Consider the following 14851-nt stretch of genomic DNA (forward strand, 5'->3'; position numbering starts at 1 on the left):
CACAGCCACGCACAGCCCACCCGGGCCCCGCCCTGGCCCCACGCACAGCCACGCACAGCCCATCCGGGCCCCGCCCTGGCCCTACGCACAGCCCACTCGGGCCACACCCTGGCCCCACGCACTCCAACCCTTTGAGCACCGCTCGCTGCGCTTTCCCGCTCAGTAGTGGGTCACAGCCGCCCTCCCGACGGCCAGCTCTCTCACGCCTCACCCCTTCTTCCATCTTCTCCTCCATGTTGTCACGGTCCCTGCCTCCGGAGACCAGGAAAGCCAGGGCGAAGACAGGGCCCTCAGAGGGCTGCGTGGGCATCCTTGGCATCCTTTTCTACCAGCCCTCCCTCTCCATATTGCTCCTGGGCACTCCTGAGACAGCTCCCCCCGTGTCTCCGTCTGTCTGTCTACCCGCACTCACCATTTGCCCTGTTGGTTCACTTGAGCCAATGGTGTCTTTGCTGTAGACCTTTGCGCGAATCCTTTGATTCCCGAGGCCCCTCGGGGTGGAGAAGGGGTATAGAAGCTAAGTTCTATACTGAGCCTCTGGCTGTGACCCCCACGTATTGAAGGGATTCAGCGAAGACTGAGTTGGGGGTGCTGTGGCTGTAGGACAGAAGATTGAATCACCTGTGTGCTCTGGAGCAGGGTTGGGATCTTGGTGGGTACCAAAGAGGCTGCTATATGGAGTCTATGGACAAGTAGAACAAAGTTCCCTCCTCACCCAGGGCCTGGCCTAAGGTAGAGGAAGGGCGGGCAGCAAGTAGTAAGGGAAAGAGGAACCAGGCTGACTAAGGATGGTGTTTACTTTCCAGAAGTGTCTCCCCACCCAGGACACTGCCAGGAGACTGACCCAGATGGCTTCCTCCCGGGAACTCTTCCACGAGGCAGCCCAGCAGGTAGGAGGGGATTTGTGGGGTAGCCTTCCAGTTGCTAGAGGTCTGTGAGCCAGGGGTCGCCAGACAGGGAGCATCATGGGAACATAACTATCTTACAAACGATTATCTCAGTTTATTTTGGCATTGGGATTTAGTTGAGAAAATATTACAGACAGTTTTTCATCATCGGTGTGCAGGAATTTTGGGGGCATTGTTTGTAGTGAATTTTGTCTCAGGCTCTCACCCTTCCACCTCATCATGGGAAGTCTCTCCATATACAGTGAAGACACAGATAATACTCATCCTCTTAAACTGAATCAATGTGAGAAGCAAAAATATTAGGTATTCATAGGTACTTGAAATAAGTGGATTCTGGGATTCCCTGATGTCTGCTAGATTCTTATTTGGTTTTCCCTGTATCTATTTATATCTAATTAGATATAGTAGATATTCATTCTGTAGGTATGGAATTGATGTGGCTCTCCCCAGAAATGGTTAATCCCTGTAGAAATGAAGACCATATTTAGTCATTTATCAGGAGACTCTTTGCTCACAGGATCTCTGCTGTCATGATCACTCAAAGTTATAACTGCATTTTGGGTTTCTCCCATGCTTTATAAACAAGGGCAGGCGTGTTTCCTGGGATGAAACAGAGAGAATAAGCCTTCCAAGAGAACAAGGTCCAGAAAGGTCCGAAGATAAAGGATGGGGGATGGTGAAGAAGGTAGGGCTAGGTGTGGTGGAGGAGTCCAGATTGGCTAGTAACTCCTTTTCTGTGCACAGGTACATGTGAGAAAATGCAGCATGCTGGCTGACAGGCAGTAAGCGCTCACTGCGACATATTCCCCCTTTCCCTGTCAGCTCAGCTGTGCCCCAGCACCCTCAGTTCTTAGCTCCTCTCAGCTTGCCCAAGAAGTAGTTAAGCTGCTTAGAAATGAATAACTGGCAGCTTGAAATTGCTGTTTGAAGATTCTTCAATACTTTTATCATGAAGTGTTTGATCTGGGCAAAAAGGCCTTGGAACATGTTCTTTGGGTGATTGGAGACCCTCAGAGAGCTTTTGTTAAAGGACTCACATTTATTGAGCTTGGCCAATCTTTCATATACTTCCCATTTGTTTTCTTTGGACATTCAGACTGTACAAGATTGTTTATGCTTGCAACATATATTTATTAATTATTTATTTTTTGGGGGAGAGGGGAATAGGTCTTGAACTCAGGATCTGAATAGTATTTCTGATCAAGGCTAGCATTCTATCACTTGAGCCACAGTTCCACTTCTGGCTTTGTGGTGGTTAATTGGAGATGAAGATCATGGACTTTTCTTCTCAGCTTGCTTTGAATCATAGTCCTCAGATCTCAGCCTCTGGAGTAGCTAGGATTAAAGGTGTGAACCACTGGTACCCAGCTAGATCTTAACAATGCTAAGCATTAATAATGCTAAGCACGATGAAGAAACCTACATGAAAAGTATGATGTCCTGAGTTCCCAAAAGGAGAAGCAAAATGCTCTGTTTGATCCTTTGTCCTCTGTGGCTCCTCTTGTCCTCCACCCAGAATTCAGTCCTTATCTGGCTGACTCAGCCTATATTTCTCTCATTTTCCTCTTTTGTGCCCATGCTTCCCACCTGTCAATCAAACCACATCCTGCCCAAGTGCTTGTATCTTCTTTGTTCCTTGCTGAATCTTCACACAAAACAGGTTTGTCATTGGAACCCTCCCAGTACCTAAGGCAACACCTGGCATTTAGGTAAACAATGAGTGTAGTTGACTGACCAAATGAACAAACCACAGACAGCTTCAGACAAGGTCAGTTGTCATACAGTGAGGAAACAGAGAAGCCAAATTTTGAGAGGTTGAATCAGGAGTCTTTATTGGAAAGCAGGCAAATGCAGGCGGGCTCTTGTCACAAAGACCTGCAACTCGGCGAATACACTTAACACTGTCAGAAAACTGAGCCGTGAGAGCAGAAGAGAAAGAGCAGAAAAACAATACCAACAAACCAGATCAACTCCAATGGAGAGCGAAGTGGGATGCCATGGTGACTGAATAAGAGCCAGGAGACAGGACACAGGACACACACAGGCATGGAGTACCAGTGCCTGAGCTGGTCTGGGCCTAAATAAGGCCAGATCAGGAGGCAGGGTCACAGGAAGCTTGAGAGTTCACAACCCAAGACTGGCAGATCCAGTAACCTATTGTACAAATCCCTATGCCTGTTTCTAGGAATTCAGGCATGCTCGTCACTTGGGAGGGGACTTCCCTGCTTCTTCCATAAAGACTAGATGGCACTAGTTAAACCCAATATCCTATCATCTGCCACATGGCCAAGATGGCACCATTTAGATTCAGCATCCCTACTGTGCCTAAGAGAATGTTGACCTTTCAAATGTGATGTGGCGGGTGCCTCTGTGTCACCTCCTCCTTCAGGATCTAAACACAGTGTCAAGGAGGCCTGTGGTGCTCACTGTTTGGACACACTGAAATCCATCTCTTTTTCCTTCTCCTTTTCATTGTCTAGCCTAGGATATTTCTTGCCTCATTCATACCTTTCTGATGTCTTTCTTCCCATTGTTAATAAAGGGATCCTTTCTGAGGGCATCCATTTGTTTGTTTAATGACTTTCAAAGTCACTGCCCTCTATCCATCCAGCTCCCCTATTCCCACAGCCCGGATATCACTGCCCTCACTGTAAGGCATGGCAGTGAGCCTTTGATTCAGATGCATGGCTTAACCAAGTCACATCCCAAACCTGGCCTAGCGCTGAGGATCTAGAAGGTGTTCATCATGGTTAGCTGGTGGAGCCATATTAACTCCAGAAGAAATTGATGGAAGGGGAGTACATGGTGGATTTCAGAAGCCTAGCCTAGATAGGAGGGTAAGAAAGTGATTTAATGGGCACTTTCTGTGTTCTGAGCACTTTGTATATGTGTTCTCTTCACAACTGTTGTTTTAGTCTGACAAATCAAAGACTGAAGCACTTTGTTTTTTGTCAGTCCTGGGGCTTGAACTCAAGGCCTAGGCACTGTCTCTGAGTTTCTTTTTGCTCAAGTCTAATGTTCTACCACTTGAGCCACAGCACCACTTCTGGCTTTGTTGTTGTTGTTGTTTATGTGGTACTGAGGAATCAAACCCAGGGCATCATGCATGCTAGGCAAGCACTCTACCACTAGGCCACATTCCCAGCCCAGACTAAAGCACTTTGAATGCATGTTTGAGGCCAAGGCCCAAGCTTTCATTTTTTTTTCCTGCTATATGTCTCCTGCTCCAGTGGTATAAGCCAAGCCACCCAGATGGGGGGTAGATCAGAGATAGCTGGTGTGTTGGAAGCTGAACTGTGGAGCGAATGGCCTTTAATAAGTTTCCTATGAACCTAGTATTGGGTGTCAGGAATGCTGCTAAGAGCTTGGGGCCTGTTGCTCATGGTGTTATAAATATGGCTCTCCAAGAACCACTGGAGTCACAATGATAAACACAAGGCAAGATTTAGTTCTGCATAGATGTGTGAGCTGTTGGTCAAAACTCTGGCAAGCAAACACAGAACAAGCAGTCTACTCAGGTATTTATCTGCCCCACCCTTCTGCTCAGATTGGCTGAGCTCAGGTTCACAATCTGCCCCTATGAATAGGGTAAAATGTAATACCATCTTGAAAAGAAACCAATTCAAGATAAAACCTTACACTTAAATCCTTTCTTATCCAAAAGCAGTCCCTGTTTTCCTTAACAAGAACCAAGTCACCAGGCCAAAGCAGGAGCTTTTAAAGAACACACTGATAGAAAAGACAGTTTTCCTCACAATGGTGACTGGCAAATAAGTGGATGGATAGATGGATGGATTTGAGCTTTGCTTTAATCATTTTAGGATCAGACACTGTATATATCTCTTTCCTCTCTCTCTGTCCCATCTCTGTGTTATTGTCTCTCTCCTTCTCTCTCTCTCTTTCTTTCTTTCTGCCTCTCTCTTTCTCTCTGTCTCTATCCTATATCTCTCTCTGTATAGGTTGGTCAGTCACAAATGGGCTTGCTGAGAACAGACTATAGATCTCAAAGTCAATGGCCTGGTAGTCAAGGGTATGTATGCCACCTGGGTTCAAATTCTGACTCTAACATCTTGTGACCTTGGGCAAGTTACCACCTGAGCCTCCACCCCGTCACCTATAAAGTGGCTACAATGACAGAGTCTGTTCTAGAGAATCAAGAAGAATGAAGGAGATAATCCATGTCCACAGGACCTGTGTATAGGAAGCATTCAGTTCATGGTGGCCGGGAATAAATCTAAGGTAGGCACTATGGATCCGTCTGTGAGGTCATGATATAAATTACCAGGTTTAACCAACCTGGAATGACTGAAATGCATGACTGAGCACAGTCAGTTGGGTAGAAGACTACAGGCAAGAATCTCAGATCCAGATGGGCACCATGGAACAGGTGCTCTCTGGCGTCTGAGACCTGCTTGGGTCCCAGGATGTGGCTGCTGCTGCCCTTGGTCTCCTATAGCACTGAATACTGCGTGATCTGGCTTCCTGTGTGACAGGAATTTTAGCTTTGTTTTGTACTTTCTCTGCCCCAGACATATGTCTTATAAATAATGGTTTAAACACTAAAAAGGTCTATACTCATAAAACAATATAAATGAGTTGTGGACTGTAATCTATATACTACCTCAGTATAATTCAGTTCACTATCTCTTTCATCTTCAGTAATTGTTAGTGGTAATTTGATCTAAGCCTTAATTCTGCTTTTTAACCTTTCCTGAGGTTTATTTTTTGGTGTGTCAGTCCTGGGGCTTGAACTCAGGGCCTGGGCAATGTCTCTGAGCTTTTTTACTTAAGACTAGTGCTCTACTACTTGAGCCACAGCACCACTTCCCATTTTCTGGTGGTTAAAGTCTCACAGACTTTCCCTTTCCCAAGCTGGCTTTGAATTGTGATCCCCAGGTCTCAGCCTCATTAGTAACTAGGATTACAGGTGTGAACCACCAGCACCTTGCTCCTTCCTGAGTTCTAATGTTTTAATCAAAAGATGTGTTTGTAATGATAGTGGTTTAGAATAGTTTGGTATCAAAAGTCTTGCAGGGGAAGGGGTCCTATTTTTTTTGTAAGGGCCATTTGGATATTTATAACATCATCATTTTCTCCAAGTCATATAAAATTACCAATATAGGCAGGCAGATTGTGACAAGAAACATGCGTGTCTGTCCTGTCATGCACCAAACGATTTCAAGGGCCTCGTGGTTCTGTACATGTTCAGGCTTTGATGCAGTTCTCTTTATTTTTTAAATTTACATTTATGTCAGCTTATATCAGTTATACAGGAGGTGGAGATTTCATTGTTAGGTCTCCACAAGTTTATATTGTATTTTAATCACTTTCACCTCCTGTACTATGCTTCCTGTACCCTTCCCTCTTAAAAAAAAAAGGCATCCCAAACAGGTTTCCTTGTTCCGTTTGCATAGTTGCCAATAGTCTGTGTTGATGGTATCCAACCTCATTTATCTTTCACACCAGCACAGCCTCCTCCTTCTGGTCCTCACCACATTCTTTTTTCCCCAGCCTCCTATTTATTGATTATCAGCTTTTGTTGAGTTCTTTGTGTTTCCCTGGTATATATTTGCAGTGTGTTTCAGTTATTCATGCTCCTTCTTTTTCTATTGTCCCCTCTTCTCCTGAGTAGTCTCTTAACTTGATTCATGTTTTATGTTTAACAATGTAAGAAATTATATATATATATACATATATATGTGTGTGTGTGTGTGTATTTTTGTACTTAAATACATGTCCATAAATATATAAGTATGAATGCCTTTTAGGTCTAGCATCCACATTTAAGTGAGAATGAGATTTCTTTCTTTTTTTCTTTCTTTACTTACTTACTTGCTTACTTACTTATTTCCTGTCCTGGAGTTCAAACTGAGGGTTTTTGTGTGTGTGTGTGTGTGTGTGTGTGTGTGTGTGTTTTTATCTCAAGTCTAGTGTTTTACTACTTGAGTCCCCAGCTTCTCCTCTGGCTTTTTTGGTAGCTCATTGGAGATTAGAGTCTTACTGATTTTCTTGCCAACTTGCTTGCCTGGGCTGGCTTCAAACCATGATCCTCAGATCTCAGCCTCCTGAATGGTTAAGATTACAAGTGTGAGCCACCAGTGCCCAGCTGGATATTTTGTTTTTTAAGCATGGCTTCTCTGACTCAAGTTTTATTTAGTTCACAATTTGGAGGTTAAATGATATGCTACCTGCAACAGCTTGGTTTTGCAGAGGGCAGTGGATGGCATACAGAGATCATTTTATATCTATGCGAGAGAAAGAAAAAGAGGGAAGAGAGAGAGAGACACACACAGAGCCAGTCAGAGCCAGCCAGAGCCAGAGCCAGAGGTTCCATAATCTCCTTTGAGGGCATGTACCCAGTGACCTAAAGACCTCCCATTAGGCCTCTCCTCTAGAAAATCCACAGAATCTCCTAGTATTACCTTGGGGATCAAATTTTTATTTATCCAAACCATAGCAAGACCTAAATATATTTCCCTAATTTTTATTTTGGTGAATGTTTTTGTCACGCCAGACAAAAAGAAAGAAAAAGATATCAGGATAATAATCACCCATCTCAGGATTGGGTGCCAGTGGCTCATACCTGTGATCTTCAGCTGAAGCTGAGATCTGAGGATTGTAGTTCAAAGCCAGCCTGGGCAGGAAAATCCATGAGACTCCTTTCTGCCATTAATGTATGCTAATTAAAAAAAGAAAAGAAAAAAAAAGATCTTTAAAAGAAAAAAAGTACAAAAGCCTGGGACAGGCATTAATTTTTCAAAAGGTTTCGTTCCCCATCTCCAGCATCCCACTTGATCATACATCTAAAATGTTTCTCAGATCCCAGACTTCTTTTGGTGAATCTTTCCACTGAATACAAGTATTAACAGGATTACTAACAAGAGGTCAGCAGAGGAAAAAAAAGCTGATTTTTAAAATATTTATTTATTTATTTTTGTTGGTTGTGGCCCTTGAACTCAGGGCGCTGTCCCTCAGCTCTTCAGCTCAAGGCTAGCGCTCTACTACTTGAGCCACAGCGCCACTTCGGCTTTTTTCTTTTTTGCTTATGTAGTGCTAAGGAATGGAACCCAGGGCCTTATGCAAACAAGGCAAGTGCTCTACCACTGAGCCACCTTGCCAGCCCCTCTGATATGTTTTTTAAAATGCTAATAGTGTGGTAATTCTTCTTTAAATAAAAAAATAAGTATTTTTTGGCTCTTGTACTCTGGGCATCTGTAGTCTTATTCAGGAAAAATTTACCTGTGCCTATATCTTCCAGCGTTTTCCTGTACTAGATTTAAATTTTCAGATCTTACTTTGAGGTCCTTGATCTGACTGGAATTATTTTTTGTACAGGAAATAGTATACATGTACAAGAGAGAGCATCAAAACTGCACACACACACACACATACACACACACACACACACACACACACACACACACACACACACACACAGTCCTCATCCCTTTCTCTAGCCCTGCCATTCCCCAGGGCCAAGTACCCTAACTGGCTCATTTCCTCCAAGGCTATTGTGATCACTCTAGTATACTTTCATCTTAATTATTTATCAGATTACTTATTATTTCCTGATATACACACTGATACACATACTGTTATTGTTTCTCTAATTTCCTAATTATTTGTTAGTTGGATTATTATTTTTACATAATTGAGACTTATAATATTTCATTTTTCTGCAACTGTAATGAACATTTAGTCTTTATTGAATTGGTTCAAAAATTTAAAACAAATAAAGTGCTTATTATTTTACTGTTTTGTTTTTTTTTGGTCGGTTGTGGGGCTTAAACTCTAGGCTTGGGCGCTGTCTTTGTGCCCTTCAGCTCAAGGCCAGCACTCTACCGCTTGAGCCACAGAGCCACTTCTGGTTTTCTAGTGGTTTTTTATTGGAGATAAGAGTCTCACGGACTTTCCTGCCTGGGCTGGCTTTGAACGGAGATCCTCAGATCTCAGCCTCCTGAGTAGCTAGGATTACAGGCGTGAGCCACTGGTGCCCAGCTATTTTACTTTTTTGTTCTGGTACTGGGGCTTGTACTCAGGACCTGGTTCCTTAGTTTTTTGCTCAAAGCTGATGCTCTACCACTTGATCCACCTCTCCACTTATGGCTTCTAGCTTTTTGCTAGTTAATTGGAGATAAGCGTCTAATGGACTTTTCTGCTCAGGCTGGCTTTGAACCATGATCCACATATTTCAACCTCCTAAGTAGCTAGGATTACAAGTGTGAGCCACTGGTTCTTGACAGATAAACAGCATTTTAATGTTCAGTGTGTGCGTGTGTGTGTGTGTGTGTGTGTGTGTGTGTGTGAACTGCCTAACCAACAGTCTTACTTCATTAAGGCCTTAAATTCTTTCTCCTACTTGAAGGCCTTAAATTCTCCTAGGTTTTCTTTAATTCTAGTTTATGCACTGCTTCCACTGTTTCTTTTATCCTGTGTCATCATTTTCTGGAGCTTCTTTTCCACCTTTCTCTGGACTAATTTTTTTCTACAATAGATCAAGACTGGTAAATGACTCTTTGATTTTCTAACTTAAAAACTGTGCGAAAAGCCAGGTGCCAGTAGTTCATACCTATAATCCTAGCTACACAGGAGGCTGAGACCTGAGGATCCTGGTTCAAAGCCAGCCTGGGCAGAAACTCTGTGAGATCTTATCTCCAATAAACTTCTCAAAAAATCCAGCAATGTTACTGTGGCTCAAGTGATAGAGTACTGGCCTTGAGTAAAAGAAACTTAGGGACAGTTCCAGGCCCAGAGTTCAAGCCCCAGGACTGTCAGAAATACTGTGGGAAGTAGGATTTCTTTGTGTAGTTTAAAATACCATTTTGCAGCAGATTGAATGCAGAAAGAGAGCTGAGAACCCAGCTGTCTTCTATCAGGCTAGACATTAAGCAGAACTGCAGAATGTACAATGCTTTTCACAAAGAGAAAATGATTTTGTTTTGGAAAAGCATTATGTTTTCATGAAAGTGTCATTTATCTTAACAAAATAGGGGTTTAATGGTGTTACACTATTTTAAATAATCTGATATAGCTGGTCTTTGGGGCATCCAATACTTTTTAAGAATGCAAATAGGGCTTGGATTTAATGACATAATAGAGAACTTGCCCAGTATGTGAAAGGCTCTTGGGTTCATCCCTAGCAGTTCGTGCAAAACTAAAGAGAGCCTGAGCCCAGGAAGTTTGTGAATGGCTGTTCTAGGGATTTAACACACACTTTAAACTTTTCACTGTTTATTTAGCATTAGTATTATGCTAGCATTCACGCTGGCTCATTTACTACCAGCCCTCCATCTTTCACATTGTGTTATATAGGTTTCGTCAAGTTGACAATGATCTGTGGTATTCTCTAGGCCCACGTCTGCCATTGGAGGAGCTGGCTTTGAACTTGGAGTTTCTCAGCTTGGAGACAGCTGTCACTCGTCTCAGCTCCCTGCATTATTTCATCTTTCCTTTTCCCTTGCCCATCTGCAAGGGTGTCTCCAAATGTTGCATTTGATGCTGGCATTTGTTTTCTCTCTTCTAGTTATTAATTACAATTTGTGTGTGTGTGTGGTGGTCGGGGGCGGGCATGCATGCATGCCAGTACTGGGGCTTGAACTCAGTTCCCTTTGCTTTTTCACTAAAGGCTGGTTCTCAAGCCATAGTTTTACTTTTTGCTTTTTTTTCTAATTAATTGGACATAAAAGTCTCATGGACTTTTTCCTGCCTGGGCTGCTTTGGACCACAGTTCTTAGATCCTAGCCTCAGCTAGGATTATGGGTGTGAGCTACTGGCACCTGGCTCCTAGATTCATACTTAAAGAAACCCCACATCTTTTCTGACATTTCATGATCATTTGGAAGGTGGGAAAGTGCATATCCTGTCACTTTAGAAGAGACGCCCAGTGCTGTGTTCTGAAGCATGTTTCATGCAGTATTGTTGTCTGTTTATCCTGCTATGGATCGGACCTAGGGCCTTATGCCTGCTAGGTCAGGGCATATTCACTGATCTACACAGACACCTTCATTCATTTATACGATCATTCATTCAACTACTCACTGTTAGCCACAGTTGTCTTCCACTGCCCTTGGATATATCCCCAGATCCCAGTTGATGCTTGAACTTATGGATAGTACTGAGTCCTATGTTTATTTTATGTTTTCCTAGATATGAATGCTTGTGATAAAGTTTAATTGATAAATTAGGCATCCTAAGAGATTAGTGGTAACTATAATAATAAAATAGGACAGTTGTAGCAGTAATGGTAAAAGCTATGTAAATGTGGTTTCTTCTGAAAGAGTCAAGGCAAATATTAATAGTTCCTGGCTGCTGTTGACTGTAGGAGACTGGTCCATTAAAGGGAGACTGGAGCTAGGCATGGCCATACCAGGTCCATGCTGGGCAGCAAAGGATGTAGTAGGGAGCTGAGGTGGGGGGTGTTGTTATTGTCTTGGTTTAAAAAAACATAATCACTTAATCACAATTAAAAAAAAAAGAACCTCGGGGAAGGTAGGGAAGGAAGGGATAGTAAGGGGAAAACAATGGAGGGGGTAACAATGCCCAATAGGAAGTGTACTCATTACCTTACTCATATAACTGTAACCCTCTGTATAGTATCTTTATAATAAAAAAAAAGAAAATGCAAAAAAAATGCATCCAGGATCCTTTTATAAAAGAGCTTTCATTGAAGTTTTTTTTTTTTTTGGTCAGTCGTGGGGTTTGAACTACATTGACATTTTTAATTTATTCATTCCATTTTTTTTTGTCATTGTGGGGCTTGAACCCTGGGCCTGGGCACTGTCCCTGAGCTCTTCAGCTCAAGGCGTGCACTCTACCATCATTCCATGTTTTATTGTGATACCTTGTATGTATCATATAATTTATCATCTTAACCATTTTGATGTTCAGCTCAATTGTATTAAATACATCAATAATACTGTGCAAACTGTTTATTTTTAAGCTCTATTTTGATAAGATTTCATATCCATAAAAATCTTGCAATAGTATAAAACACTAGCCTGCAAATCTGTTCATTCTTGACACATTTACCACTTCTTAACATTTTGCTTTTTTGCTTTATTATTAGGTCTCTCTTTCCCTTTCTCCCTCTTCCAACATATTTTCCCTAATCATTTGAAAGTAATTTTCAGACATGTCTCTTTATCCATAAATATACATAATTCAGTGTATATTCCCTAAGAGCAAGAATATTTTTTACCCAGTAACAGTATATTTGTAAGCATCATGAAATATTGTAGTTAAATATTTTCATAGTTCTATATGCAAAATTTTCCAATGATCTCACTAAAGTGCCGTGTCTCTCTTTCTCCATCCTTGGTCCATCCCCTGGTTCAATCCAGGATCATACATTGCATTTAGGTCTCCTAAATCTCTTCACTGTTTTCCAATCTTGAGCTATTCCTGGCCTTCTTTGAGCCTGAAGGCCAATTCTCTGGAATGTTTGAAATGGTTCCCTCGGGTGTATTTCTTGACAGTCATCCCATGGAGATAGTGATGTGATCTTCTCAAGGAGACCTTTGCCATAGAGTTGAAAGGGCCGGGTTGGCTCTTGTTTAGGTGGCCCTGGCCTTTCTGCTCGGGATTCTGTCATTAGTGGGATGGCATCAGGTGTGCAGAGTGGGTGTCCTCGAGCTCCGAGCTCTGAGGGAGGCATGGCTGCTCTTGGCAAGCTGGCTGCTGGTCTGGGGGGACAGACGAACACTGGGGATCTATATTGGTCTTAGTGTTTTCACTGCCTCTGAGTGTCTTGCCAGTCCTTGGGCTGTACCACTGTGTGGCCAATGTGCCCTTGAGAGAGGAACAGCCTTGGGCAGGGCTGAGGATAATAGAGATCAAGTACGAAGAAACCTCTTGCCGGGTGCTGGTGGCTCATGCCTGTAATCCTAGCTGCTCAGGGGCGCTGGTGGCTCACACCTGTAATCCGAGCTGCTCAGGGGCTGAAATCTGAGTATTGTGGTTCAAAGCCAGCCCAGACAGGAAAGTCCTTGAAACTCATCTCCAGTTAACCACCAGAAAACTCGAAGTGGTGCTGTGGCTCAAAGTGGTAGAGTGCTAGCCTTGAGCAGAAAAGCTCAGGGACAGCACCCTGAGTTCAAGCCCCACAACCACCACCACCACCACCAACAACAACAAAAACCCACCAGATTTGGACACTGGCTTTCTAGTTAGTTCTATGACAGACAAGATCAAGGAAGGACTAAGTGACATGGATAGGGTGCTGGCCAGGCTCCAGGCCAGGGAAATTAGACTCCTGCCATGTCAGCACCATCGTGCTCCCCTGCAGAGCCCAGTCCATGTCCATATCAGTGGCCTGCTGATGGCCACCAATGTCCACACGAGCACTCTTGTGCAGCTCCAAGGATGGGCTGCCATGGCCTGGCCTGGCCAGCTTCCAGGACTGTGCTACAGACCCAGGATCCCAGCTTCACTGCCGGGACCAGCTAGCTCGAAGGGCTAGCTTCCAACTCGGTATCTTCCAACTTCCCTGAAGAAATCCCCACCTACACTTAGACCCATCTGTGCTGGTTGGAGCTTACAGAAAGCTTTCAGGAGTAGCGCCTCACTTGAACTTTACAAAACCCCACGAGGCAGGTGTGTAGCCGCGTGCCTGTCAGGCAGGCTCCTTCCCCTGCAGCCTGTGTCTGGGTCAGCCCCCTGCCCAGATCTTGGCACCATAGTCCCCCAGTCTGTCCCCTGGCTACCAGGCCAATAGCATCTAGGGCATATTCTCTGAGGAAATAGTTAACAGTCCAAAAGCAGGCTGCTGGCTCATGAGGAGGTTAGACCCCACCCCTACAAGGGGCCTTTGAGGGGGAAGGGCAGGCCACATCTTGCTTTGCCCCATCTCTGACCTGAGTGGGCAAAAGTAGAATTTCTCGCTAGGCTTCTTCTTCTCCTTCTTTTTTTTTCTCCTTCACCTACAAGAAGAGAGAAAACATGTCATTTCCTATTTCAGGTGTGTTCATTAACACTGGCAGGCAGCCCTTAGAGTCAGAGGCTCCAGCCCCCAAGCGCAGCTTACTGGGAGCAGGAAGATGAGCATTCCTTATTCGATGCATTTCTCACTTGTAGACAAAGCTCATGTTTGGAGAAAAGCACCCGGCATCCATAGTGCTCCCAGTGTTGGTGCAGGTCTCTGCATGCAGAGGATGGGGCCTGGTTCTTGTCCTAAGAGCTTGGAAAAGAGGATTCTGACAGTGAGCAACACACTACGTTGTCACTCGTGGACCAGCTCTGAAGCCCATCCAGCTGGCTCAAAACGGGCCTGATAACCACCACCCTTCATCCCAGCCATCTGACTCCCTGTTTCCCCAGGCAATAGAAACTTCTAGGTGGTTGGATGTGGATGGCTCATGTCTGTAATACTAGCTACTCAGGAGGCTGAGATCTGAGGATCGAGATTTGAACCCAGCCCAGGCAGAAAAATCCTTGAGACTTCATCATTAATTAACCAGCAAAAAACCAGAGTAGGAGTATGGCTCAAGTGGTAGAGCAAATAAGCTGAGTGAGATGTGAGGCCCAGAGTTCAAGCCCTAGTATGGGCAAGACAGACAAAAACAAACCTACCAGATGAAGGGCTGGATATGTGGTTCAGCAGTATAGTGTTGGCCTAGCAAACACAAGGCTCTTAGTTTCTAACACTAGTACTGCTAAAAAAAAAAAGTCTGTAATATACCTATTTGCCTACCATTCAGGGAAAGAAAGATCTAGGTAGAGGCACTATGGGACATCTTTAATGCCATGGACTCTGTGGGGGCATTCCTTTCCTTCCCTAGAGGAAGAAGCAAGTACAAGGGTGTCAGGGGTACTACCATGTGGGAACTTACCTTCCGCCCTCCTGTGATGGGGCCTGCTTACAGCAGGCAGAGTCTCTGCCTCTCAGCGCACTGGAACACTGGAGCAAGGGTTGCTGATTGGGTCTGGACCTCAGGAACTGGCAGCAA

The sequence above is a fragment of the Dipodomys ordii genome, unplaced genomic scaffold (genome assembly GCF_000151885.1).
Source record: "Dipodomys ordii isolate 6190 unplaced genomic scaffold, Dord_2.0 Scaffold45, whole genome shotgun sequence".
Taxonomy (NCBI): domain Eukaryota; kingdom Metazoa; phylum Chordata; class Mammalia; order Rodentia; family Heteromyidae; genus Dipodomys; species Dipodomys ordii.